General features: G+C 50.4%; 1 pseudogene; it reads right to left on the bottom strand.

The window, feature by feature from the left end:
* Positions 1 to 13,917: 13,917 nt before the first annotated feature.
* On the bottom strand, positions 13,918 to 17,518 carry LOC129529308 (alpha/beta hydrolase domain-containing protein 17A-like; annotated as a pseudogene).
* Positions 17,519 to 23,286: the final 5,768 nt, after the last annotated feature.

Genomic DNA, 23,286 nt, shown 5'->3' with positions numbered 1-23,286 from the left:
TGTCCTCTGGGGTAGGAGCAACACATGTTCCCTCTGTCACAGCACCTGTGAGGGTGGCAGAGGGATGGCAACCCCCAAGAGGGCAGAGTTCCATCTCTCCAACTGACCTTGAAGCATCTTTTTATCCTGCTTTTCTGGGAGGCTTAAAGTGAAGGCAGAGGGAGATATCACACAGTCCCAAAGCCCCCACTAAATGGGGAACTACTGTCTTTCATCTGTCATGCAGGGTAAAAGAAGACACCTTGGCTACAGCAAGAGGAAAGAAGGTCAAACCACAGGCAGAACTTTCAGGTTGAATGTTAGAGCAGACTGTGATCCCAAGAGGTCACCCAAGACCCTTGGTCTCAGAGGATGCCTATGAGGCCCTGGTCCCTGGCTGGAGTGGGAACAATAATCCCAACAGCCCCATGCTAGACTGACTTGGGGTTCAGAAGGTCCCTGGGACTAGAATAGAAGGACTTTGGCATTTTCCCTGGCCTAGGGCCCTTAGACAGAAGTGGGCAGCTGCCATCAGGAGCCTGGGGCCCAGCTGTGTCCACACCTTGTCCTCCTCCCCGCTCCTGAGTGCCTGGCTGCCCCTGGAGCCCCAGGCTTGCCTGCCATCTGGGCAGCTCAGAGGAAAGCACACTGCCAAGGGAGTGCCAGCATTGATTTATGGCTCACAACCTTGGCAGGCTCAGGCTGTGCCCGAACCGCCTTTGCTCAGGGAAGAGAAGCTTCTCTTAAAGGGACAGTGCAGAGGAATGCAGGAATGTCCAGGACGAAAGCTTGGCAGGGAGCTGGCAAGGAAGACCTCCACCCATCAGCACTCTGGGTGACTGTCACCCCCTAGGGAAACTTCTCCCTAGGGAACCACCCATCATACCTGTTATCATACCCTATCCTTTGTAGACTTGGCCCAACTGTAGCATATTAATATGTTCACTGTCAGTCTTTCCCACTGGACTGTAATCTCTAGGAGGGTAGGAACCAGACCCATTGTGCTCATTCCTGAATATTCAGCACCAAACACAGTGCCTGGCGCCTAATAAGATCTCAGTAAGAATTTGTCAAATGTAGGAAAGAATGAATAAATGAAGGTCCTTGTCCATGAGGTGGAGGGAAGCCCACGTGTCTTCTTAGTGCCTGCCATGGTTTCTGAGACCCTGCAGCATCTGCTGCTACCCCCAGAATCTCTCCCTCCAGGACCCTTCCTCACCCCTGTCATATCAACCCAGGACCAATGGGGCCAATCTTATCTGGATACCCTTGCCTCCCCACTTTCCTTGAGTCACCTTTCTTAAGTCCTTCACACAGTGTTCTTTTCCTCCCATTTTCCTTCCTCCAAGATACTTTCTCAGATTACCTACAGCCTCAGTCCTGGATTCAGATACTCTTTCAGATAATATTTTATTGTTTATTTTTATTTTTATTTTTTATTTTTCTCGAGACAGAGGCTCCCTCTGTCACCCAGGTGGGAGTGCAGTGGCAGTCTTGGATCACTGCAACCTGTTTCTCCCAGGTTCAAGTGATTCTCCTGCCTCAGCCTCCAGAGTAGCTGGGATTACAGGCTTGTGCCACCACGCCCAGCTAATTTTTGTATTTTTAGTAGAGACAGGGTTTCGCCACGTTGGCCAGGCTGGTCTCGAACTCCTGACCTCAAATGATCCACCCGCCTTGGCCTCCCAAAGTGCTAGGATTTCAAGCGTGAGCCACCCCGCCCGCCCAGTTACCATCTCTCTCTCCTTCCCACCCTTCCTCTCTTCCTTCCTCTCTCTCTCTTCCTCCCTCTCTCTCTCTCTTCCTCCCTCTTCCTTCCTCCCTTCCTCTGCCCCCTCCACCCTACCCTGCCTCCCTCCCTTTCTTTCTCTCCATCTATTATGGACTGAATGATTGTGAATCCCCAGATCCCTCTGTTGAAGCCCTAATTGCAAATGTAACGTTATTTGAGGATGGGGCCTTTGGAAGGTGATGAGGTCATGAACCCTCAAGAATAGGATTAGTGCCCTTGGAATAAGAGACACAAGGTAAATGATTCCCTTCTGCCACTGAGGACACAGTGAGAAGGTGCCATCTCCAAGCCAGGAAGGGGACCCTCAGCAGACACCGAGTCAGCACTGTGATGAACCTGGGCTTCCCAGACACCACATCTGAGAGAAATAAATGCCTAGTGTTTCAGCCCCGAGTCTATGGTAATTAGTGACTGCAGCTCAAACTAAGACACCCTTTGCCTTGACGTAACCATAGCGATAGTTTGGATAAAATTTCCTTCATTTTGGATGTGACACTGGACACCTCCTGGTCTTCGTACACTGAAGACATGAAGTGTCATCCGGCTGCATGTGTTGGGCTGGGGAACCCTTGGTGTTGCCTTCGTACACTGCAGACATGAAGTGTCATCTGGCTGCATGTGCTGGGCTGGGGCACCCTTGGTGTTGTCTTCGTACACTGCAGACATGAAGTGTCATCTGGCTGCATGTGTTGGGCTGGGGCACCCTTGGTGTTGTCTTTGTACACTGCAGACATGAAGTGTCATCCGGCTGCATGTGCTGGGCTGGGGCATCCTTGGTGTTGCCTTCGAACACTGCAGACATGAAGTGTCATCCGGCTGCATGTGCTGGGCTGGGGCACCCTTGGTGTTGTCTTCGTACACTGCAGACATGAAGTGTCATCAGGCTGCATGTGCTGGGCTGGGGCACCCTTGGTGTTGTCTGCTGTCACGCTGGGAGCCTGGACTCTGTGGGCAGGGCACACAGAGGTTGCAGGGCCATCCTTTCATGGAAAATGTATCTAGACTGCTTTACTTTTTTGACCCTTAATAAAATAAAATACACTTTCTTAGCTCCCTATTCTTGCATACTTTTTCCTGGGGAACCCAAGGACTCAGCAGGTTAGAAACACAGGGTGGTCAGCGTGATGCTCTGGGAGGCAGCCTCCAGGGGTAATGCTGTGGGCAGTTCCTCCACAGCTCACACTCTGCAGAAGCTGGGTGAGTGCCCCTCCTAAATACTCTGGAGCAGGATGCTCCTGGCCCTGACCGTGGCATCATGGCCCTAGGATCAGCCTTTCACTCAATCTTGGACAACGAGTTTTTCTTCCAAGGTGGTTTAGCCTTGGTGGTGAATGTTGTTGCTCCAGCAGCCAAAACTGAAGGTGCAAATGCAGGAACTGTCAGCCCCACCCTGCTGTGTGTGAGGATGCTGCTGCCCTGTGCAGTGAAGAAAGCAGGGTGCTGCTGGAAGCCAAGGCTGAGGGTGGCTTTGTGTCTGGATCCAGCTGTTCCTGAAGCTGCCTGTATTCCTCTCTTCCCAAGAGCCTTGCTCTTCTTACTCTGCCCCGGCAAATGCAGTCTTTACACAGAGACTTTCCAACATTTTTTAGATCACATAGAAGCTCTCTGGAAGTTTTAAAACAGCAACCTATAGGCCAGGTGCTGTGGCTCATGCCTGTAATCTCAGCACTTTGGGAGGCCAAGGTGGGTGGATCATGAGGTCAGGAGTTCAAGACCAGCCTGGCCAACATGGAGAAACCCCATCTATACTAAAAATACAAAAATTAGCCAGGTATGGTGGTGTGTGCCTATAATCCCAGCTACTCGGGAGGCTGAGGAAGGAGAATCACTTGAACCCGGGAGGCAGAGGTTGCAGTGAGCGGAGATCGCACCATTGCACTCCAGCCTGGGTGACAGAGCAAGACTCTGTCTCAAACAAACAAACAAACAAAACAACAACAACCTATAAATACGAGAGCTCCAACACAGATCCCACGAGCAGATGCTACTCTTCTGAAGCCTCCACCAGCAGGAGGCCACTTGGTGCCTTTCAGGGGACCAGGGGAAAGGCTTCCTCTCTGCACTAGGGATGGTGATTGCAGCTGCCAGGGGAAATTCACTTCCTCATTGTTGAGTTGAATTGGATTGAGTGTTAAATGATTTCTGAATCCTTACCTCCTGTTTTAAAGGAGAATTTTTCTTTACCAAAGAGCATTTGTTGAGCATATAAAACACTTGGAATGGACTGAAGCTGGGGTTTAAATGTGGAGCTCTGAGCCTGCTTCCCCTTCCTGTATCTCAAAGAAATAAGCCCCGGATGGCTCACAGCTCCTGTGTTTGGGACCAATGTGTCTTCTTTGAGTCAAATCTTTCATCAACATTATCCTCTATGGATGTCTCCCCCTGGTCTTCACCCCGCCTGGCCCACAGCCAGTGCTTCTCGCCTGGGCTCACTCTCATTCAGGCCACTGGAAATGCCTGTGGCTCAAGCACCAGATTTTGAAGATGGGGTTATCGAACTTGGCATAAGAAACATGAGAAATGAATATCAAAAAACCTTAACATTAACAAAAGATGCATGCTTACAGGGTGGTGGGCTCCCTTGCACTGGAAGCAGGGTGGCCGTCCTGAGAGCCGGACACCATCCTGTGAGTCATCTGAGGACGGCCATTTCTTTCCACTCCATATTTCTCAGGACCTGGCCAAGGGCAGTGAGTGGAAAACAGACAAATGCCACATTGGTCGAGTGAGTGATATTGGAATAAGTCCTTCTTTGAGTAAAAAGTCGCCAATGTCACAATCCTGCATGTAGGGGAAGTTACCAAGGACTCTTGCTTATGTACATCTCTGCAAGGGTTCAAGATGGTTTCTGTTAGAGCCTGGACTTGAACATTCCTCTGGCTCCCTTGAATGCCGAAGTGGGCCCCTCTGACCCTATGCACCCCATCCATGAGCTGCTGCAGGACTGGAAGAACCAGTCCTTGGAGTCAGGCCCTATGCACCCCATCCATGAGCTGCTGCAGGACTGGAAGAACCAGTGCTTGGAGTCAGGAAGGCAGGAGTTTGAGCCTGGCTTTGGTCAGCTACTGAGACACCATGCTGCAAAGCTCGTCAAGACTCAGTCTCTACATCTGTAAAGTCGGCATAAGTTTCCAGTGCTGGAGTCTCTGATGGGATTCCATAACTGACATCCCTCTTCCCTGGCCAAGATCAGAACACCTTGGAAAATGAGACAAAGCTCTAAAGAATGGCACAAACCCAGCCTCTGAGGTCCTGAGGGGCCCACTCCCATCCCCAGGGGCTACCTGGGAATCCCACCACCCAGACTTGGGGCCTCCCAGGGAAGACTGCGAGAATGAGGACTGAGAGAGGGTTTTAATCAACATATATATAACTAATAAAAAAATTTATTCTTGGACCTTTTTCTTTTGGTATTGAGAGCTTAACTTGAAAAGGTTTTAGTTTCTCCCCAAAACTTTGATAATGGGGCCGGGCACTGTAACTCACACCTATAATCCCAGCACTTTGGGAGACCAAGATGGGTGGATTACTTCAGGTCAGAGGTTCGAGACCAGCCTGGCCAACATGGTGAAACGCTGTCTCTACTAAAAATACAAAAATTAGCCAGGTGTGGTGGTGCACACCTGTAATCCCAGCTACTCAGGAGATTGAGGCAGGAGAATCGCTTGAACCCAGGCAGCAGAGGTTGCACTGAGCTGAGATCATACCACTGCACTCCAGCTTGAGAGACAGAGCAAGACTCCATCAAAAAAACTAAAACAAATAAACAAAAAAATCCACAAGACTTTGATAATGGGAGTGGGCTTATTGATGTGGACTCTGGTACAGAGTTAGCATTTTCTTATTTGATGGCTTTAGGCATTCACACTGATGCTGTCATGTAATCCCATTGCAAATCCTCTGCTGGGTTGCAGGGACTCCAGAGATTGACACAGTAAGGATGGAAAGAGAGAAGGGAACACGTTTTCAGCTTTGGCTACTGAGTGTCCACTTGAGTGGACAGCTCTCTGCTTCCCAGTGATTTGCAGAGTTCGCGAGGACAGAGACCACTTACAGAGTCATTTTACACCTCGTGTAGCAGGTAAAATCCCTCTGCGAGGCACTGTGGACTCAGCCAACACCCTCCTTGCTGGGGCTCATGTCTCAGTTCACTTCCTCCATTTTTTTTGGGTTGTCCCCTATCATATGTTTAGCAAAAGGTGCTGATAAGAGAATTTCCAAGAGATATAACTGGAGGAAAAGAATATGCATCAAGTCTGTCCTCTCATTCCACGCGGGCTTAAAGGATCCTGGCTTCATGGGGCGTGGTGGAGAAGGGAGGAGATTCCCTTTGCAGGGGACTTGGCTGGCGGTGTGATGCTGTCACCTGCCAAGCGTCTGATGCTTCATAGTGATTTTAATTCTAGCAGCATGGGATGGGAACAGAGCACAGGGCACTGAGTTTATCTTCCTGAGAGACGGATGACACCCAACCCCTCTTCATTTCCGAGGACGGCGTAGTTGGCAGAGAAGCACCCAGAAGGGCATAGTTGGTATTTTCAGATGGTTTCCTCTGGACTTGCTCTGTCTTCTGCAGTGGGGAACCATGATGGTGCCTACTTGTAAATGGCCTCCGTTTCTCTCCTCTCGCTCCATAGTCAGGCTTTTCTCCTTCCACCTTCCAGCCCTCCTGCTCCAGAGGACAGCGGCACACTTCACCCTCTGTCCAGGTGAGCCCTCTTCCCTGCTCTGAAGTAAGCCAAGACTGTCATAGTTCATGTGGATAAAATTTCAGATGTTTGGTTTCTGTGTGTTTGCATGGGTAGATACATAGATAGTTTCCCATAAAAATGTCGATTATATTTTGGGCACAATCTCATAGATCATTTTCCTTTTTACTTGCTGTACGAGACACATGTTCTGATGTCAATGAATGGGTGCTCCACCATTGCCAAGAGCCACATGGCACTGGATTATGTGGGTGCACCATCATCTGTGTGACCACTGCACTGTTGCTGGACACATCCTTGCTTGCTAACTTTTTTGTGTGGGGGCATGTGGGGACGGATTTTTGCTCTTGTCGCCCAGGCTGGAGTGCAGTGGCATGATCTCGGCTCACTGCAAACTCCGCCTCCCAGGTTCAAGCAATTCTCCTGCCTCAGCCTCCTGAGTAGCTGGAATTATAGACACCCAAGACCACGCCCGGCTAATTTTTGTTTTTTTCAGTAGAGAAAGCGTTTCCCCATGTTGGCCAGGCTGATCTCGAACTCCTGATCTCAGGTGATCCACCTGCCTCGGCCTCCCAAAGTGCTGGGATTACAGGAGTGAGTATGGCCCTTGCTTGCTAACTTTTCAATGAGAAAGCACTGCAAACACAACCCTTCATACTTTTCTGACCACTTCTTTGGGGCAAGTCCATGGGGGTGGAATCGGAAGGGTGGCCACTCACTTTTAAGCACTGTGTCTACAATGCCAGTGGTACCTGTAATCTGCCTGCCCAGTTTGCATCCCAGCCAGCACCTGTGGGAACTAGGGAGGCTGGATTCCTGCACACACAGGTTGGTTGGGAGCCAGAGGATGCTTTGTAATCTTTGACAACCTCACATAGGTGGCCAGAAGTCTTTTGTATGCTGCCCTGACACATGGACATAATTGATGTGCTTGCTTTCACCTTTATTTCTTATTTGGTAAATGCCGATTTATTTTATTTAAGGATATTCTTGGTAGCCCTTTGTGAGGGCAAAGGCAGTTTGTCCTTAACACTTGCATCTGGCAACAATAGACATAATAGTAATAATAATGTGTATCTGGCACATAGTAGAGACTCAATGAAGGTTTACTAAGTCTATCCATTAGCACAACTAGGAGTTTCACCACAGGCTTAGTTTTGGGCTAAGATGTTAAATGTGTGGTTTAACAATGATTTTTATTAATTAAGCTATACATTTTTTGAACCTAAGCTCTGGGGCAATTTGGAAATGCCTCCTATCCTCAGATAAAGCCAACGTGCATTGACCTTGAATTTCAGTAAAGCTGAAGGGACAGGAGGACTGATTTCCCTCCAAATGACAATCGCTAGGAGGCAGAATCAGGCTCAATAACCATTAGGAGGTAACAACTGTGAACTTGGTGATTTTAATGATTTCAAATAAATTACTCCAGGAAAAAGAAAATCTTTACTACATTTTACTTTGGGAGTACTCCCCCTACCCTGAAATTGATCAGAGACATCCAAATAGCAGCAAAATTAAAAGGAGGTGGATGTGGTGCCTTGCCTTCTTTAACTTGTATTTAAAGTCATGATAATGATGGACTCTAAGACTTTATATGCTCAGTGTGTGCACTGAAGAAAATTTCACTTACAAAACAGTATTTTTAAAAAACAGTTAGGAATTTTATCATTAATTCCTTTAAATTTGTGAACAGAAAACCCCTGCGCTCCTGAGTCTCAATGCCTACGTGGGTCTGGACACCAGGAATGGGAGCAGAGGTGTGTGTGCTCCGCGGCCACCCCAGATGGCAACTGGGGAAGAAATAGAACCATGATGAGGTCATTTTGAGCCATGAGGCAGCCCCTCAGGGGACCAGATGTGTGGAGAAGCCCACCTTCCCCTCCTCCCCTGGCTGTGCCGAGGTGGCCTCCTTCTTCCATAAGGCCCATTGCCTGGAGCCCACATCTCAGAGAGGGTGGCACAGGCAGAGAGACTGGGGCCCAAGGCCCCCTTGCAGAGTTCCTGCATAGAAATGCAGATTCTGTGGAGCTGATGGTGCCGTAAACAGCGGCAGGTTCAGAGTGACCACATAATTCCACAACATAGATGGTGATGGGGTGAGGGCCATGGAGACCCGGCTCATGGGAGCTTGTCTTTCAGTGACCTCTGCAGGCAATGGGAAGTCGGTAAAGGGCTCCCCCTTCCACCTGGCCCCAGGTGCAGATGGCAGCTGTCGTTCTCCAGCACCCAGGTATAGATGGGAGAGGCAGAGCCACTGTGGAAGGTCCTGGAAGTGCCACCTTCTGATGGACACTGGTGGGAGGAGGCCAGGGCCTGACAAGAACCTTCCCTTGGTCTCCAGCAGACATGAGAGGAAACAGCTCCCACAACACGGGCACACATTCTTCTCTTGGTGAAGCAGAGTCATGAGAGAAGAAAACAGACTCAGAAAACAAAACAAAAGAGTTATTTAAATATGAATCAGAAAACACTGTGTGCAGATGTGGGGCCTGGCCTTGGGGGAAAGGGAATGACCAGATGCAGGTTCCTGTTGAGTCCAGGAGACAGAGCAATAGAGGAAATGGAATCAACCACGTGCATGGGCTCCACACCAGCATGCTGAGGGCACACAGGGAGGCCCATCAGGGCTCCCGGGTGGCAGGTGGCTCTGTAGGGGGCTCAGAAGCCTCAGGCACTAGGAGGCCAGAGCAGGTGGTGGTTTCTGTCATACCCAAAAGGCCACAGGGAGACACCATGGGGAGGTGCTTTCCCAGGGAGGCCTGAAGAGGAAGAGCTGGAAACGAGGGTGTCTTGGCCCCATGCTGTCTCCTTTCTCACCAGCTTGGGCACCTCTGGGTAAACTTGGTGTCCCAGGGGAGCACACTTGGGGTAGAAGTCCCCAGGCTGGATACTACACCACTCACCCTGCAGAGACGGCCCCCAGAATCATCCTGGGTGTTAGTATTGGAGATTAACATATCCAAGCCAGCTGTGGAGGGAGAATCCTTCCTGGAAATAATAAAATGCAGCCAGATCTGATTCCCCAGCCCAACATTAAGTCTCCAGCGAGGAAGCACTACCAAGAAATCCGGGGGAAACTCTGGGCTCTGGACGCTTCTCCTTCCAGGGTACCTGAAAATGCTGCTCTCAGGGAACGGTGTGCAGAGCCCCTGGGGTGGGGAACTGCTGTCAGGGAGGGGAGTTCAGAGCACCTGGGGAGGGAGCTGCTCTCAGAGGGGGATCTACAGAGCTCCTGGGGAGGGAGCTGCTCTCAGAGGGGGATCTACAGAGTTCCTGGGGAGGGAGCTGTTCTCAGGTCAGGGTGTGCAGAGCCCCTGGGGAGGGAGCTGCTCTTAGAGAGGGGTGTGCAGAGCCCCTGGGGAGGGAGCTGCTCTCAGGGCAGGGTGTGCAGAGCCCCTGGGGAGGGAGCTGCTCTTAGAGGGGTGTGTGCAGAGCCCCTGGGGAGGGAGCTGCTCTCAGGGCAGGGTGTGTAAAGCCCCTGGGGAGGGAGCTGTTCTCAGGGAGGGTTGTGCAGAGCCCCTGGAGAGGGAGCTGCTCTCAGGGCAGGGTGTGCAGAGCCCCTGGGGAGGGAGCTGCTCTCAGGGCAGGGTGTGCAGAGCCCCTGGGGAGGGAGCTGCTCTCAGGGCAAGGTGTGCAGGGTCCCTGGGAAGGGAGCTGCTCTCAGGGAGGGGTGTGCAGAGCCCCTGGGGAGGGAGCTGCTCTCAGGGAGCGGTGTGCGGGGCACCTGGGGAGGAGAGCTGGGATGCGATCCTGCATCTCGTAATGTGACCAACACTGAGACACAGGACCAGGGAAGGGAAAGGCGGAGGAAAGAACCAGGGGGGAACATTGCTGATATTTTTCTGTGTTCATTTGTAACTTCTTCTGTTGGACTTACTTGTCTCTGATAATAACACCCAGGAGGGGTGCAGACAGGGTGGACTCTGTCCAGAGGGGCTCCCAGGCCAAGGCACCGCCTCTGTCCCAGGTAAACCACCAAGGAATGAGATGTCTGATCATAAATCAGAGTGTACATCTATGAGACATAAGGCTCAACAACTGTGCCATGTGCTTGGACAGTTTAATGCAAATAAAACATTTAAAAAAGAGACACTTAACATTAAATAAATCAATCCCAGGTATAGTTAATAATGAGATAGGGGTGTGGGTAATACAAAACTAAAAATTCCTTAACTTACCTAGGGATGTTACAATAAATACCACCTTATTTGTGAATTTACAAATGGAAACATTACCTGCAGATTTCGGAACCATAAAGGTGGCCCCAAACAGAAATTTTAAATTGAGTGTAAATAATCAAATTCATTGCAGTAGATTAAAATAAAACTTTTTATGTATAAAATGGAGAAAACAAAAGAAGAAAGTCAAAAGCCATAAAAATGTAAGAGAAGTTGTCAGCAGGAGTGTGAAATATAGCAGATATGCCCAAAATATACATGCTTCAACCACAGCCCTCCCACTGAGAAATATTGATGCTGACAGATTTTTTTAAAGAAAGCCTTTTTGGAGTAGAGTTTAGAAAAGATAACATTAAGCAAATGACCCAGTTTAAAAATTGAGGTGGGCAGTTATAACTCGCACATTCAGGGTGATTATCTTGTATGAAACAAAATCACTAGGCCTGGGTAATGAAGAGTTCACCAGTTGGAAGACATCAGGCATTCATTTTCGATGCTGAAATCACCACATTGGGCAACTCCCTTGAATCCCACAGAAAGCCTCAACTTCCGTTTCAAATACTTATGGACATGGTCAGAGAAGGTGCTAAGGTTCTTTTGACTAACAGTTTATGTGAGATTCTATAGATCAACATGGAGTGAGGCTATCCAGGGCTGCAGGATTCCTGGTGTGGAGGCAGGATGTGTTGACTGCAACACTTGTGGCATCTGGCCGGAATAATTACTTGTCATGGCTTCTCTTTGGAAACACCTCGGCCTCCACCCACTGTGTAAGACAGCATCCTCCTGGCTGGGACAGTCCAAACGTTTCCAGTCTTTGTCAAAGCTGCCCTGAGGGGAACCAGGGAAAGAAGCAGTAGATGGCATCAAGCTTGGTACAGATGAGGACTTTTCCACAAGTGCACAGAAAATGCTTGGTAAATATTCATTAAAGGAATGAATTCATGCATTTTTCCCAGTGTTGAAAAATGTTTTTAAAAGATCACCAAAAAAACTTCAGCTAATTCAAGAAATAGAAATCACACAAACAACATTCACCAAAATACAATAAAATTTCAATTACACACTGGAGCTAGGGCTAGAAGGAAACACTCCTATAACAATAATAATAATTTTTAATAATGAAAATGAACCGTGTATAATCAGTGATAGCAGATGTGGGCAAAATGAAAATGAATAGCGCGGTGCCACTCCAGCAGATGTGGCCAAATCTGTACCTAGAGGTTAATTACTTTTCTCATGTAACAGAAAGGAAAAAAAACTAACTAAACACCCAACGTAGGAAATTGGAAAATGAAAATAAACCTTAATTTCTAAGGTGATTAGAATAAATTCATTTTTTGAGAAAAAAATAAGTAAATGAATTTCTTGCAAATCCAAGTCCCTTTCAGGCAAAATCCAGGAACTGGGGAGGGAGAATAACACAGAAATTTTAAAGCAAGGAGAGAAAACTCCCCACATCCAACATTACAGTGGGGTCTCCCATGAAATGGCTGGTTTCTTCGGTGTCTCCTGTCTCTTTATTTCCTTCCTTCTCCTTTCTCTTTCTTTCTCTCTGCATGCCGGTGGGCCCCAGCACACATACAAGGATAGATGGAAAATCACGCCAGATTAGATATTGTGACCACAAGGAGGACACGGAGGATGCAATCATGGCATTTTTCCCTTAAAAGCACGAGTACCCTATTGAGTCTTTACGAAAAATTAAGCTGCAAATTATTTTCATGTACTTAAGAGCAAAGACATCAGGGGTGTCCAACCTTTTGGCTTCCCTGGGCCACATTGGAAGAAGAAGAATTGTCTTGGGCCACACATAAAATACTCTAACACTAACGATAGCTGATGAGCTAAATAAAATTTTTCAAAAAATTCTCATTATGTTTTAAGGAAGTTTACACATTTGCATTGAGCTGTATTCAAAGCCATCCTGGGCCGCATGGGGCCAACAGGCTGTGGGTTGAACAAGCTTGTTTTATACATAGTGATCAGAAGAATGGATAGGCACACAGAATTTCCATTTACTGGCCAGGCGCGGTGGCTCACGCCTGTAATCCCAGCACTTTGGGAGGCCAAGGAGGGTGGATCACCTGAGGTCAGGAGTTCGAGACAAGCCGGGCAAACATGGCAAAACCCCGTCTCTACTAAAAAAAAAAAAAAAAAAAATAGCCAGATGTGGTGGCGCATGCCTGTAATCCCAGCTACTTGGGAGGCAGAGGCAGGAGAATTGCTTGAACCCAGGAGGTGGAGGTGGAGGTTCAGTGAGCCGAGATCGTGCCACTGTACTCCAGCCTGGGTGACAGAGTGAGACTCCTTCTCAAAAACAAACAAACAAACAAAAAAATTTCCACTTGCTTTCATGAACTCAACACAACCATGATTCCAAATTCAGACGAGGAGAATAAAATTAAAATAATTGAGAAGAAACAGATCACTTCGTTTGCGAACTCAGACGTAAACATTTCACATGAAGTAATGGAAAATCAGATTCGACTGCCTTAAGAACATTCTACTACTGCCAAATATACCTCAGTCTTGTGAAGAATATTCCACTGGGGCCAGATAAAGCTTTCTCTTGTAACAGAAATGTCTCGAGATCTAAAAACATGTGCACTGGGACACCGATAAGGTGATGAATAACAGATGGTCCTCTTGATGAATGCTGAAATCGCATTTTTTTTTTTTTTTGGCCAAATGTGTCTGTTTTTTGTAGTGTATTTTTATTTTTTTCTATTTATTTGTTCTGCTTATTATAATAGTCTTCTACACGGCCCCCTAAGATTCTAGAAATTGTTGCCTACACATACTTCTAGGACTTCTGGGCCTTTCTTTTTAACCCAGAGGAAGTTTGCATTGAGGTAAGCCGTGAGTTGATGATCTAAATCATTTGCCAATTAGCTCAAGACAACGTATTGAATTCCTTTTTCTCCTGGAGTAGAAACCTCCTGTGGCAGCCCGTGTGAGTTATGGGTAGACTTCTGTATTTGTTTCTGTTCTCTTATATTTGGGGTTTGATGGTTTCGGAAGTTCTAAGTACATTTTTTTTTTAATTTTAAATCTTTAATTTCCGTTTTCACGTATTTTCTTCTTGCTTCCAAAAGGAAAGGAGTGCGTAGCTCTGTTGCCTGTACATCGTCCACAGCCCCTGGGTCGGGGCGGGGTCCCCTGGGCCGCCCGGGGGGGTCCACATGCAGCCCCTGGGGGGCCGGTGTGGGGTGAGGTCCGGGGGCCGCCTTATTGCTGAGGTCTGGTCGGTTGGGGCCGCCGCTAGGCGCTCTGGCTGGGCAGCTCCTGGGAGATGAAGCGAAGCAGACACTCCAGGTACTGGCTGTAGAGCTCGATGTCGTTGTGCCCGGCGCCCTCCACCCACAGCGGCTCCACCGCCTTGGGGCAGCGCTCGTAGAGCGCCAGCCCATGCGAAAAGTCGATCACCTCGTCCTCCGTGCCGTGGATGATGAGCACGGGCGACGTGATCTTGGACACCTTCTCGATGCTGCAGGAGGGGCGTGGAGCGGGTGAGACTTCGCGCCCGGCCCGGGCCCCGCCCCTCCCCCGTCCCCGCCCGGGCCGCTCACTTAGGGAAGGCGTCAAAGCAGTAGGTCTTCTTGGTGTCGGGGAAGGCGACGCGCATGCCCGAGGTAAGCGGCGAGTGCAGCACCACCGCGGCACACTCGTAGCGCAAGGCCAGGTCCACGGTGGGCACCGTGCCGATGCTCTGCCTGTACAGGATGATGCTGTCCGGGCTGATGCCGTACCTGGCAGCGCCGGAGCAGGGTCAGCAGCGGCCTCCGACGCGCGCGCACCCTTCCCACCAGCGGGTGTCCCCGGGCCCAGCTCCGGATGTGACCCTCCAGTCTCCCCACTCAGCCAAGTCAGTGGGTCAGGCCCAGGCTCCACACCAGTCCCGAGGGCCACCCCCAGCCCCCAACACCGCGGCGGTAGGCGAAGCCAGCGGCCCCGCCCCGTTCCCTGCGCTGCAGTTCACTGGCGTTTCCTAGCTAGGATCTGCAGGGATCCCGCCTACGGAGTGCCCCTGGGGCGGGGGTAGGGGAGGCCCTGGCGCCTCTCCTCCTTCTGGTCACCCCTAGGTGCACACTGGGAACTGTGTGGCCCGCACATCCTGAATGCTTCTCGCCTTCCTGCCCGGGTTAGAAAGCCGTTCCTGGTGCACTGGCCAGGACAGCGGACACTCTTCCTCCCTGCAGCCCTTGCCCACCCCCTTGGCCATGAGGAATTCAGGCAGCTGTGTCCCCAAATGTCTCCACCCAATTTTGGACTCTCGGAGTCCCCACGCCCAATGAGATACCAGTGCAACCCAGGTCAGCATCGAGGGTGGTGGCTGCGAAGGTGGCACCCCCTCCCACCAGCACCTTCCCTTGGGAGTGGACAAGTCCTTGGCCACCTCAGCACCACCAGCTCCCACCCAGGGCCACCCCCACCCCCAGGTCATTGGTGTGTGGTCCCTGACCCAGCTGATCCAGCACCAGTTACAAAGCCTCCTTGTGCCCAGTCCCAACCACGCAGGACCCACCTGCCACCCTGCCCATGCCGGGGCCCCACAACTCTCCTCCCACACGCTCTAGGCTCTGATCCCAGGCAGATGCCCTCTTGCAAGGCAGGAGCATGGGTGGGTGTGCGTCCCCTCTGCCTGGCATTCGGACTCCACCAGCAGGGCTGTCCCTGTCCCTGGCCTGGAATCCCAGCCTCCTGGCAGCACTCCACAGCTCACCACTCAGCCATGCCCCAAAGGATGCTGCCTGGCTTGTGCCTGTGGCCCCAGCTCTGCCTCAGCCTCCCTGGCCTGCTCCCTGGCAGCCATGGTCAGTAGTGTGCTGAGACAGCCCAGCCTTGTCACCTGCTACAGGCAGGAGCCCCCAGCTGCCACCTGGATGTCACCATTCAAACGAACAGGACACATCCCCAGTGGAGGCCCTGGGCACACTCTGGCCTCCCCCTCACAGCTCTGGGCCTAGGTTCCTGCAGGACAAAGTGGCAGCAGGACAGATGGCCGAGCAGAGCTCAGAGGTGGCCATGGCGGGTGTGACTCTGCCAGTGGCCCAGGCAGTAGAGACAGGAGGGGCCAAGGAAGTCGCACGAAGTGGTGATTGGTGTCAGCTTTCCACACTGCTGGGAGGCCCCCAGAGCTGGGACCAGCTCCCAGGCCCACAGCAGGGACTGCCTGCATATCACCAAGGCAACGACGACCCCACCTCCCTAGGGTCTCTGACTTCTCAGAGCTGTGCCTGGTCCCTGTGGGAGCAGGTCAGACCAGTGGGCTGGGCAGGGCCAGGACGAGACAGCCCCAGTGGATGGAGAGCAGGAAAAACCACCAGAGGCCCACCCGGGTCTCCTCGTCCAAAGCAGCACTGGCCCGGGCGGTGCTCAAACACCGGTGAATGGCCCAGGCAAGCGCAGGGCTGGGGACGTGGATGACTAGGAGGGCTGGATCTGGAATCGAGGCTGGCCCAGACCTCGGATGTGTGCTGTGGGTCTGCACCTTACCCTGTAGGCCCTGCCCCAGGATGGCCAATCTCCGCAGCCACAGGGCCTCATGGGCCAGGCCTCCGGACCTGGATGCAGCAGCCTCGTCTCACTTGGCCCCAAGTGCTGTCTCGGCCGATGGGCTTCCAGCCACACGTGCACAGACCCCCAGACCACCACCCACTCCCTCCCGCCGGGTGGCATCCACGCCCCTGGGACAAGCTCAGCCCCTTCCCATTCTCAGGCCAGGGGTTCCCAGGGAGCCTGGATCCACAGGCCAGGGTGTGGGAGGACCGCCTGGCCACACCTCAGCCATGTGGAGGCGGCACCTGCACACCCAAGCTCGCCTGTCCGGCTCTCTGGCCCTGTGCATCCACTGTGGCTCCCCTCCTGCAGGGCCGCCCACCTTCCTCCCAGGGAAGCCCGCCCCCCGGCCCCCGGCCTGGTCCCCTCTTGGGTGTGCCCAGGCTGAGCTGCCCCCAGGGTCACCTTCACCTCGTGCGCAGGGCCTGCCAGGCGGCGTCGATGTCGGCATAGAGGTTCCTCTCGGAAGGCCTGCCCGAGCTGGCACCATAGCCAGAGTAGTCATAGGAGAAGATGTTGCAGTGGAGGCGGGAGCCCAGGCCAATGTAGAAGCTGCTCATCTGGCCCAGGTCCACGGCATTGCCGTGCGAGAAGAGGACCGTGTACCTGGCACCAGGCACGCAGCGAACATACATGCAGGAGACGCGGTTGCCGCGGGCGCTCTTGGTGGGGAAGAAAGACCTCGATGGTGTCCAGCTCGCGCTGGCTCTACTGGAAGTCGGCACGCTCCGTCAGGTGCAGCTTCCAGCGCCCGGGTGCGCCCGAGGAGGCCCGCAGGGTCCCCAAGGGGGCGGCCCCGGCCCCACCAAGCCCCTGCTCGGGCTCAGGCACCAGGGAGTAGGTGGCCTCCGGCGGCAGGAAGGCGAGCTTGGCAGCGATGCGGCCGGGGCAGGGTGGGCAGCAGAAGAGGCAGCAGAGCTCACTCAGCGACAGCCCGTTCATGGCGGGCGCCGCCCGGGCCGGGCCTCCACCGGGGCCCCCGCCAACAACGCCGCCCGGCCTGGCCCGGCAGGGGAGGGGTGGGGGTGCTCCGAGTCGCGGGCAGGGGGGAGAGAGCCCCCCCAGCTACCGCCCCAGACAGCAGCCCCGTTAGGAGGCCAGGGCCCAGCCCCATCGCGGTCCAAGCCGAGCCCCAGGGAGCCTCGCAACCACAGGTCTCCATGTCGTGCCGTGGGAAGCCCACCCCGGCCCACGCCCCCGGGCCCCAGGGCCGCGCTCCATGGCTCCCGGCCGCCCGCCCGTGCGTCCGTCGGTCCCTCCGCACCCCTGCCCGGCCTCCTTCACCGCCACCGCCGCAGCTCCCCCCACGGACAGAAGTGAGCCTCGTTCTCACCACCGCCCCTGAAGTGACGCGAGGAGCACGCGGGGCGGGCAGTTCTAAGTACATTCTAAAAGCCTCTCTTCCAATCCATTCCAGGACCCCGAACTTGCTCCAGCCTGCTGATTAAGGCATTTAATTACCAAGGATGTTCAGTCTTTTTTGTTACTCACTTTTTCTCCAAAATATCCTTCCACATAAATTCTCCCAAATAATTCTTAGAATCATTTTTATTTAGTTTTTTTCTTTAGCTGTTCTGTGTTTCCCATAAGATATATATATATATTCTTTTTGTATATGTACATATTTTTTTTGTATATATATATAATTTTTTGTAAAGAGGAAAATTTAATAAAACCTGGTTGTAAACAAGATAGAAAACACAATTCCAATTTTAGGGGGACATGATATATTGTTATGGAAAGAAGCCTCTAAGAATATATGCCAGCTGTTAAGAAAGACTGCGGAATTACTGCTGAGTAATGTCTATTTTGTGTACAATTCTGCACTTTCAAGTTTTCCTGGAATACGTATGTTTCCTTCAATTAGGACACCACCTATTTCTTTGAAATGAAAGTGCAAAGTTCTGTGTATGAGGATGTATTGTGTGAACATGCCATGTGCACAGGTCAGCCAACGGTTCAACGGGAGTAATTGTGTGTGGCTCAGCACACAAGCGTGAGTCAAGTTAAGCTAGACGCTCATCAGTCAGTATCTTGCTGTTCACAGTGAGTCCTGTGTGAGTCTTCGGAGCCTCCATATAAATGGTGCTGGCTCTGAAACATAGACGGCTACCACCTGGAAGTCCCAGAGGCCTCCACAGCTTGCGGGTCTGGGTGGGGACTTCCCTGCCCTCTGGGTAACCCGGGCTGATTTTTCAACATTCCTATAAAACATATATTCCTGGAAGGAGGAGGTAGGTGAACTGGAGTTCTAAGGAGGTTGTGTCCCTGAGTCCAGCACTGGCCTGTCTCTGCAGAGCCTGTGGGGTCAGTGGTTGCTGGAGGATAGAGTCCAGATACAACAGATACACAAGAGCTCACAGATGTGAACAACCCCAAGGATGCAGGTCATGGTAAGATGCACTGCAAAGACAGGAACTGGTGGGATGGGATGACTGCATTTAAACTTAATATGTGTAAATGTGTATGTGTGTGTGTGTATACCATATATTTTCTATCTAGCTTTGTGGGTATACAGAATACATGTATGTGTGTGTGTATATATATATCATATTCAATGTATTACATAATGCCAAAAAATATTTAATGTGGAAATCCATTCATGCTATATTAGGAAGAGAAAAACAGCAGATTACAAAAAAGCAAATATAGTAATTTTTTGGTATAATTACTTAAGTACAACACATTATACATGATATATAGTCCATATAAATATATAATTTTAAAAGTAATATTATATATAATAAAATATACAATAATATATAATGCAAATTTTGTCAATTAAGTTATAATTCAGTGGCATTCAATACATTCCTAATGTGAGTTTTTTTTTTTTTTTTTTTTTTTTTTTTTTTTTTTTTTTTGGAGACTAAGTCTTACTCTGCCGGCCCAGTCTGGAGTGCAATGGTGTGATCTTGGCTCACTGCAACCTCCGCCTCCCAGGTTCAAGCAATTCTCCTGCCTCACCCTCCCGAGTAGCTGGAATTACAGGCATGCACCACCATGCCTGGCTAATTTTTGTATTTTTAGTAGAGATGGGGTTTCGCCATGTTGGCCAGGCTGGTCTCGAACTCCTGACCTCAGGTGATCCACCCTCCTCAGCTTCCCAAAGTGCTGGGATGACAGGCATGAGCCACTGTGCCTGGCTTTTCCTCATGTTGTCCAACTGTGACCATCTTCCATCTCCACAACTTTATTGTCTTCCCAAACTGGAGCTTTGTCCCCATTAAGCACCCACTCTCCACGACCTTCCTGCAGCAGCTCCCACACCCATCATTCTCCATCCTGCCTCTGTGAATTCCCTGCAGCAGCCCCCGCAACCAACATTCTCCATCCTGGCTCTGTGAATTGGCCTCTCCTTCCCGTGAGCCTCATGCAGGTGGAATCCTGCCACAGCTGCCCTTTTGTGTTGGGCCTTTTTGCTCCACATGTGGAGTGGAAAAGGTTTATCCCTGCTGTCACCTGCTGTCTTGTGCCTGAATACTTCCATGTTGTGTGCTGACCACATGCTGTTTATCCATTCACCCACTGGTGGACTCCTGGGCTGTCTCCGCCTTTTGGTTATTGTGGAGAATGCTGCTGTGAACATGGAGATACCTTTCTGAGTCCCTGGGCTTGATTCTTTTGGACATGTGCCAAGGAAGGAGTGGGATGGCCGGGTCGACAGATGACTCTTTGCCTGTCTTCTGCAGAGACTGCCGTTTTCCATCTTCACCAGCAAAGTGCGAGGGCTCCAATGTCTCCCTGTCCTCACCAACATGTGCAATTGTCTGTTTTGCTGATGAACATCATCCCAGTAGGTGCGAAGTGGTATTTCTTTGAGACTGTGATTTGCATAACAACTACTGAGGTAGAACATCTTTTCATGTATAGTCATGAAAGTCATGTAAGTCATGTCACTTAATGAAAGGGACAGATTGTGACAAATGCGTCCTCAGGGGATTTTGTACTTGTCTGAACATCACAGTCCTTGTCTGGACTTACACAAACCTGCCTGGCACAGCCTACTCCATACCTAAGCAATGTGTCACAGCCTGGTGCTCCCAGGGTACACACCTGTGCAGCGTGGACTGTACTGAATGCTGCAGGCAATTCAGACACAAGGGTGAGGATTTGTTATCTAAACCTGAAAAAGGTGCAGTGAAAACACAGTATTCTTGCTTTTTTTTTTTTTTTTTTTTGAGACGGAGTCTCACTCTGTTGCCCAGGCTAGAGTGCAGTGGTGGGATCTCGGCTCACTGTAAGCTCTTCCTCCTGGGTTCTTGCCATTCTCCTGCCTCAGCTTGCCAAGTAGCTGGGACTACAGGCACCCGCCACCACGCCCAGCTAATTTTTTGTATTTTTAGTACAGACGGGGTTTCACCATGTTAGCCAGGATGGACTCGGTCTCCTGACCTCGTGATCCACCCGCCTCGGCCTCCCAAAGTGCTGGGATTACAGGCGTGAGCCACCACGCCTGGCCCAGTATTCTAATTTTATGGGACCACTGCCGTCTATTCAGCCTGTGGTTGGCAGAAAAATGGTCTGTGATGCCCACCTGCATTTACCCACCCTCTCTTTGTAGATCTGCTTTGGAGAAATGTCTGTTCAAGTTCTTGGCCGGTTTTGTTATTGGGTTGTTTGGCTTTTGTTGATGATGAGTTGTAGAAGTTCTTTATAAACTCCATTAGCCTTGTTTTTAGTATAATTTATTTCATTGTAAGCTTATGTGATTTAATGGGCTAAATTCAGCAATCAGCTCACAGAATTCCTGGAAATTCTGCCATTACTCTCATGGTCCATGTGACCCAGTTCCAGCACAGTGCTGCCTCTCCCTGCCCCAACTGTGGTCAGGATTAAGAAGACAATGTTCATGGCAAGGCTTTGAAAAGTCTAAAATGTTTTCCTAATCTGAGGACATACCACTATTATCATTAATGGCTGTTTTTTGACTCAACACATAGGCCCAAGAAATGTGTTCGTATTGTCTCTTTCTTGTGAGTGGAATTGTGGTGGGGAGAGGAGGCTGGAGCCGCAGAGTGAGATGACACCTTGAGCAATCTGTGAGCTGCCACCCTCCTGCCGCCCGATACCCCAACAGCTGATAAATAAGAAAGGCAAAACAGGCTTCCCTCCCACAGCATTTGAAGAGTCTCAGGGCATTTTAAGCCCTTGAAAAGCACTTAGCTGATAAAAACGCAACCTAATGAGGAAGAGACAGGCTCTTTTCAGCTGCGCAGCCCATTTTGACAGTGACAAGGGAGAGCCCTTTCACTCAGAGGCCCAGGAGTCTTGTTCCTGGGCAGATGGCCATCAGGAGGACTGTGCTCAGCACTCCTGCTTGCAGGCCACCTCCCTGGGGCTGTGGGTCTTTAGCTTCTGTCTCTTGTTCTTGCTTTGAGTGAGAGACCAAAGAGGAATTCACGGCAAAACAGAAGGTCTGCTGAAAACCTGATAAGCGGAGGCCACCCTCACACTGCCTGCTGTTGAGGGCAGTCCTGTCCCCACTCCAGCCAGTCTTTGTCCTGTTGTATTATTTTATCTGGAGTTTTTCCTTCCTTCCCTTCCTTCCTTCCTTCCTTCCTTCTTTCCTTCTTTCCTTCCTTCATTTCTTCCTTCCTTTCCTTCCTTCCTTCCTCTCTCCCTCACTTCCCTTCCCTTCCTTCCCTTCCTTCCTTCCCTTCATTCCTTCCTTTCCTTCCTTCCTCTCCTTCCTTCCTCTCTCCCTCCCTTCCCTTCCCTTCCTTCCTTTCCTGCCTTCCTTCCTTCTTTCCTTCCTTCACTTCTTCCTTCCCTTCCTTCCTTCCTTCCTCTCTCCCTCCCTTCCTTTCCCTTTCCTTCCTTCCTTCCTTTCCTGCCTTCCTTCCTTCTTTCCTTCTTTCCTTCCTTCACTTCTTCCTTCCTTTCTTCATTCTTTCTCCCTCTTTTTCTCTCTTGCTCTCTTGCTCTCTTATTTTGCTTTTTTCTTTATTCCCTTTCTCCCTCTTCTCTCCTTCACTCTTTCCACCTCCCTTCCTTCCTTCCTTCTTTCCTTCCTTCCTCCCTCAGTCCCTCCCTCCCTGCCTTCCTCCCTCTTTTCTTCTTTCCTGCCTTTCTTTCTCTTTTTGGTGCATCTCAAGTACAAAGAACAGGATCCATCATTCTGCAGTAATCTAAGAAGAGCCCATAAACACACTTCCCTTAGTCCCTGCTAGGGTCTTTATCATGACATCTGTCTAAGAATATGGTCCTGTTTAACCCACCCCCAGATGTCTCCATTCCCCCAAGGGCAAACTCTGCCTGAGTGCAGTGTTCATTCTTCCCTTGTATGTACTTTTATTCCATTTGTGTGTATTTCTAAATATGTATTCATGTGTTATATTGTTGGATTTGTGCAGTTTTTAACTTTAGGAAGGAGTAACATGTAGTGAGCAATTGTACTTTTTCACTAAATATTTGATTGCTAATATTCATTACATGGCTGTTTTTCATTTGTTTTGACCATTGTGTTCCATACATCACAGGCTGACATGTGACACCTTGAGGGACAAACCTGGCTGCCTCTTGTCTTTGTAAACACAGTTGTCTTGGAGCACAGTCTTGCATGCATTGTCTCTGGCTGCTTGTGCATTGCAGAGCAGAGTTGAGAGATTGTGACAGAGCCAACAGGACCTGCAAAACCAGAAATATTTTCAATCTGATCCTTTTTAGAAAACGTTTGCAGGTGCCTGAGTGGTTGATCCTGTTTTTGCTACTATGAAGAACAGGGGGCTGGGAGCAGTGGTTGATGCCTATAATCCCAGCATTTTGGGAGGCCAAGGCGGGTGGATCACTTGAGGTCAGGAATTCGAGACCATCCTGGCCAACATGGTGAAATGCTGTCTCTACTAATAATACAAAAGTCAGTTGGGCATGGTGGTGAGCTCCTGTAATCTCAGCTACTCGGGAGGATGAGGCAGGAGAATTGCTGGAATCTGGGAGGCAGAAGTTGCTGTGAGCCAAGATCACACCACTGCATTCCAGCCTGGGTGACAGAGTGAGACTCCGCCTCAAAAAAAAAAAAAAAAAAAAGAAGAAGAAGAAGAAAAGAAAGAAAAAAGAAAAA

Source organism: Gorilla gorilla, chromosome 22 (assembly GCF_029281585.2).
Source record: "Gorilla gorilla gorilla isolate KB3781 chromosome 22, NHGRI_mGorGor1-v2.1_pri, whole genome shotgun sequence".
Taxonomy (NCBI): Eukaryota; Metazoa; Chordata; class Mammalia; order Primates; family Hominidae; genus Gorilla; species Gorilla gorilla.
The sequence above is the reverse complement of the archived record's forward strand: the minus strand, read 5'-3'. Positions and strand labels throughout refer to the sequence as shown.